The sequence below is a fragment of the Sapajus apella genome, unplaced genomic scaffold (assembly GCF_009761245.1).
Source record: "Sapajus apella isolate SASKATOON/1434 unplaced genomic scaffold, GSC_monkey_1.0 scaffold113, whole genome shotgun sequence".
Lineage (NCBI taxonomy): Eukaryota > Metazoa > Chordata > Mammalia > Primates > Cebidae > Sapajus > Sapajus apella.
Window position 1 is genome coordinate 3,233,284 of NW_022437053.1, and position 6,046 is coordinate 3,239,329.

The 6,046-nt window shown below is 33.7% G+C and overlaps 1 protein-coding gene across 3 annotated transcripts in view; it reads right to left on the minus strand.

The window, feature by feature from the left end:
* UBE3A (ubiquitin protein ligase E3A) overlaps positions 1-6,046 on the minus strand; it is a 96,760-nt gene that overhangs the window by 74,248 nt on the left and 16,466 nt on the right. The gene's annotated exons all lie outside the window — the stretch shown is intronic.

Consider the following 6,046-nt stretch of genomic DNA (forward strand, 5'->3'; position numbering starts at 1 on the left):
TTGAAAAGCATAAAAGACGACACTAGAAGAAGAGAAGATGGATAAATAGACAAGATAGAAGACAGAAACAAATATAACAAAATCTTAATTGTGAAATTACATTCTACAATTATTTTAAAGCCTGTGTGATTTGAAAAATTTTACAATAAAATGTTGAGTGAAATAAAGACATTTCCATACAAATAAAAGCTGAAAGATTTTGCAGCCAGTAGACCCACACTTCAGAAATGTTTAAGAAATTTTTTCAAGTAGAAGGAAAATAACACCAACAAGAAACTTGTATCTCCACAAAGGAAAAGAAATGAAAATGGTAAATATGAGGGTAAATATAAAGGAATGTTATTGCTAAGTTTCTTTGTAAGACAACTGGCCTTTGAAATAGTTTCAAACTCTACTGTGAAATCTATAACACATATAGAAATAAAATAAATATAAGATTACAATACCAAAAACAGTAAATGGATGTATACTATTCTAAAGTTCTTATACATTAAGAGAAATAATATTTTTAAAGGTAGACTGAGGTAAGTTAAAGGTGCATATTATAAATCCTGGAACTACCACTGGGAAGAAAAACAGGGACAAGCTAAAAAAATGGAGACAATGCAATATTCCAAACAAATGTTCATTAACCAAAAAGAAAGCAGAAAATGAGGAAAAGATTAGACAAATAGAAAACAAATAGTTTCTTAAACACAACTCTATTGCCAACTGCAATAAATGTAAATAAGACTTAGACAATCAAATTAAAAACCAAAGATCGTAAAAATCAGTCTGAAAACAAGATGCAACTAAAAGAAAGACATTAAATGATCAATAAGTTGAAAATAAAAAGACAGCAAAAAGATATAATATACAAAAATTAATCATAAGGAGTGGATACACTAATACCAAAATAGACTTTAGATAAGCAACATTACCAGAAATAAACAGAGACATTTCATAATGATAAAGGCATGAATTAACCAAGGATGCCTAACAGTCCTAAATGTGAACACACCTAATGAGACAACTTCACAGATTTTGCTTCAAAGCATATGAAACAAAAATAGAACAGAAGGAAGATAAACTCAAAATTATAGTTGAAGATTTCAACATTCCTCTCTTGGTAATTAATAAGTGGACAGAAAAATCAGTAAAGATGCAGAAGAAATAGATTTATCTGACAAAGAACATACATTCTGAAAAGAATGTGCAAAATACTGAACAAACACACAAAAGAAAACTTCTCAATGGTAGTCATGAAGAAAATGTAATTAAAACCATAATGACTTTTCACACCCATTAGAAAAGCAATTATTTTAAATAAAAAAACAAACTACCAAGTGTTAGCAAAGATGTGGAGAAATTGGAACCCTATTTACTGCCAGTAAGAATGTAAAATGGTGCAGTCACTGTGGAAAACAGTATGGCATGACTCAGCAACTCCATTCCTAAGTACGTAACCAAAAGAATTAAAAGCAAGGACTCAAACAGATATTTATACACCAATGTTCATAGCAGCATCATTCACATAGTTAAAAGGTTCAAACAGCCCAAATGTCACCGACAAATAAATTTTAAAAAGTGATATAATGTACACAGTGAAATATTATTCAACCTTAAAGAATCAAATTTGGATACATGCCACAACATGAATGAACTTGGAAGACTGATATGGTTTGAATTTTTGTCTTCCCCAATTCTCATGTTAAAATATAATCTCCAAAGTTGGGGGTGGGGCCTGGTGGGAGGTAACTGGGTCATGGGAGCAATCCCTCATAGCCTGGTGCTGTCCTTGGGATAGAGAGTGAGTTCTCATGAGATCTGGTTGTTTAAAAAGATGTGCCACTTTCCCACCCTCTCTCTTGTTTCTGCTCTCGCCATATGACATGCCTGCTCCCCCTCTGCCTTCTACCATGAGTAAACTCACCACGAGAGCGCCCCAGAAGCTGAGCAGACGGTGGTGCCATGTTTGTACAGCCTGCAGCCCCAGGAGCCAAATAAACTTTTCTTTTTAAATTACCCAGTCTCAGATATTCATTTAAGGCAACGCAAGAATGGCCTAACATAGGACATTATTATTATTAAATGAAATGTGCCAGACACAAAAGGACAAAAATCATATGATTCCACTTATATGAAGTACCTGGAAGAGTCAAATTCATATAGAAAGTAGCAGTTGGGGAGAGTAGGCAATGAAGAGTTACTGTTTAATGGCTAGAGTTTCAGACAGAGGATAAAAAAGTTTCAGAGACGGATAGCGGTGATGGCTGCACAATAATGAATAATGTGAATGTACTTTATGTCACTGAACTGTACACTTAAAAATGGTTAAAATGGTAAATTTGATGTTATGTGTATTTTTACACAATTGAAAAAAAATCACTGCAATGGAATACCACTACACACCTCTTAGAATGTCTGCAATTAAAGACTGAGAACATCAAATGCTGGTATTTGGAGAACTGGAGCTCTCATACACTGCTGATCAGAATGTAAAGTTGTATAATCATCTGGAAAATAATTTGGCAGTTCCCCTTATACATTTAAACATAAACTTACCACGTGACCCAATAATTCCAATTTAAGGTACTTACCCTAGAAAAATGAAAACATGTTCACACAAAGACATGCATACAAAACAGTACCTTTATTCACAACAGCCTAAAACTGAAAACAATATAAATGTTCACCAGAAAATGAATAAACAAACTGTGGTATACCCACACTGTATTTAAAAAACAAATCCATGACAAACACAAATGGGATGAATCTCAAAAACATGCTAAGTGAAATAAACCAGACATGGAAGAGTATATGTTACCTGAGCAATTCTAGGGTAGGGAAAACTAATAAACAGATTAGTGGTTGCCTGGGGCAAAGAGAGAGAAATGACTACCGACAAGAAGGAACTTTTTGGAGGTAATTCAATTGTTCTACAGCTTGATTGTAGTAGCAGTGATAGTGTATATATTTGTCAAAATCAATAAAATAGTACAGTTAAAATGGGTGCGTTTCATTGTATATCAATTATATCTCAATAAACTTGATTTTCTAATCAAAGTTTGTTTAAACTTAATATAGGAAAAGCTGGCATTTTAGGTGGAGAAAGGATGCCTTAAGTGGTCAAGACAATCACTACCCAAGTTCAAGATGATTAAAGGTAGATACAATTCCCACACCATATGACAAAAGCAATCCAGATCTAAACTATATCATACCATATCGAAAAATATGCTGATTGTTCACCTCTAACTTTATAAATTAAAGTCTATAAAATAAAATCATAAAAGTATCAGAAGAAAATATAAAAGACTGGTCAGGCATAGTAGCTCATGCCTGTAATCCCAGCACTCTGGGAGGCTGATGTGGGAGGATAGCTTGAGGCCAGAAGTTTGAGACCAGTCTGGGCAACACAGACACCTTCTCTACAAAAACAACAAACAAACAAACAAAAACCCAATTAGCTGTGGTGGCACATGCCTGTAATCTTAGCTACTCGGGAAGATGAGGCAGGATGATCACTTGAGCCCAGGAGTTTGAGGTTGTAGGGAGCTACAACTGCTCCAGCCTGGGTGACAAAGCAAGATCCTATCTCTAAAAACTTTTTTTTTTCTCCCATTTATTTATTTTATTGCATTTTAGGTTTGGGGGTACATGTGAAGAACATGCAAAATTGTTGCATAGGAACACACGTGGCAGTGTGATTTGCTGCCTTCCTTCCCATCACCTACATCTGGCATTTCTCCCCTTGCTATCTCTCCCCAGCTTCCCACCCCCCACCATCCCTCCCCTCTAAAAACTTTTTGTAATATATATATGAGATCATATTTATATCATCTTTGTTGGCATGCTGAAACCCAGAAGCCGTAAAAGATGGATAGATTTGCTTACATAAAAACTTTAAATTTTCATGTGACTAGATACTATAAAATTAAAGGCAAATAATGAGATAATATTTGCAAATTATAATAAAGAAATAATACACAAAGAATGCTTACAAATTTAAAAAACAAAGAACACAATAGAAATGGACCAAAACAACCAGGCAATTGCACAGGCTATTTATAAAAATTTAAACAGATTTTATATATATATAAAACAAGGTAAATGAGCAGTCCCTAATATTGATTTAAGAAATGAAACTTGCTAAAATTATTTTTTAAAAGGTAATTGGCAGAATCTATCAAATTTTTAGATTGACACAGTCTAATGCCCTGAAATCTTATTTGTAGAAATCTACCTTACAGAAAAAATAACAAGTATCATCATCTGCAAAAGCAAAAATTGAAAACAACCTAATTTCCACAATAGGCAAAGAGTTTCATAATATATCATGAACTCTCAGAGTTAACTCCTAGTTCAGTTCTAAAGATTGAGAGAACACATCAGATTTATAGTATTCTATCTCAGTTTTCTTAAGGACAATTGTTCATTAAGGCTCAATTTACTATATTTTAAAATATGTTTTTTCTTCCTATCTCTTTTCTGTTGTTCCTCTTCTTCCCCTCCCAAGCTTATATGGTAAAATTACCTGTAGTCAAGTGGACATGTGAAATGGTGCATAGACTTAATACAGTAATTTAAGAGAATTATCCGACTCCATTCTCTCAGTTGCTCTGGTCAAAAAACTTGGGCATCATTTTTTACTCCTCCCTTTATTTCCCACTTTCATCTCGTCTACCACCAAATCCTATTGACTCTACTTCAACATATATCAAGAATTCAACCACTTCTCACCACCCTCATTATGACCTCTCTGTCCATTTCAGTCATCTCTTAATCTGTACTACTAGTCTACAGTAGTAGTCTACAACTGGTCTGCTGATTCCGCCTGTCTCCTCCTTTCCAGTCTATGCTCAACACAGCAGCCAGAGTGATCTTGCTAAACATATACTTTTTCACTACTCTGCTTAAAGACCTCCATAGCTTCCCATCTCACTTAATAGTAAAAATCAAATGCTTAATACGATCAAAGTATCTGTACCCTCTATTATCTCTCTGCTTCTTTATTTCCCATCATTTACTTTTCTAAAGCTACACTGGCCACACCTCAAGTTCTTCAAACACATCAGGCACTCTCACTTTAGGGTTTCCCTATTCACTACACCCTCTGCCTGAAATGTTCTTCTCCCAAATATCCACATAGCTAGCTCTCTCATTTCCTTCAGGTCTTCATTCAAATTACCATTTCACTGACATAATTTCAGTGACGTTTTCTCTAGCCACCCTACCTAAAATTTCCCATCATCCTTCTCACCTAAACACTGCTATCCCACTTCCCTTATTTTTTCTCCATAGCGCTATGTAACATATATTTACCTATCTTTATGAGCTCTTTAGTATCTCAGTGCCATAAGGCAAAGGACTGACTGGATTTTATACACTGCTGTCTCCACCAACATCTAGAAAAAAATGTCCACTATACAGTAGGTGTTCAAGAAACATATACTAAGTGAATGAAATGGATGTGCATACAGCCAACCATTTGAAAGCTTTCTCTAACATACAGTTAAGAGAAAAAAATAAGTTACATGAAATACAAATTTAGTATACAAAAATCTATGCATAATGAATTAAACTGAAATGAAATTTTAAAAAATTCAATTTGCAATACCACCAAAAAATAAAATTCTTAGAAATAAATTTTTTAAAGTAATAAAAGAAATACAAGATCTATATACTGAGAACTACAAAAGATGAAAGAAATTAAAGAAAAACTTAATAAATGGAAAGACATCCCATGCTCATGAATAAGACAGTATTAAGGTAACAATACTTCCCAAATAGATCTACAGATTCAACACAATCCTATCAAAACCCCAGCTGTGTTTTTTGCAAGCTAACACTGTAATTCTATGGAAATTCGAGAAACTCAGAGACCCAAAACAATCTTGAAAAAGAGTAAGTTAGAATATTTGCACTTCCTGATTTGAAGACACTACAAAGCTATAGTAATCAAGAAAGTGTTACCAAAAAAAAAAAAAAAAAAAAAAAAAAAAAAAAAAAAAAACACGAAAGCGGAAGGGGACTATAACTCAGAAAAAAACAAAGGTAAAAATCT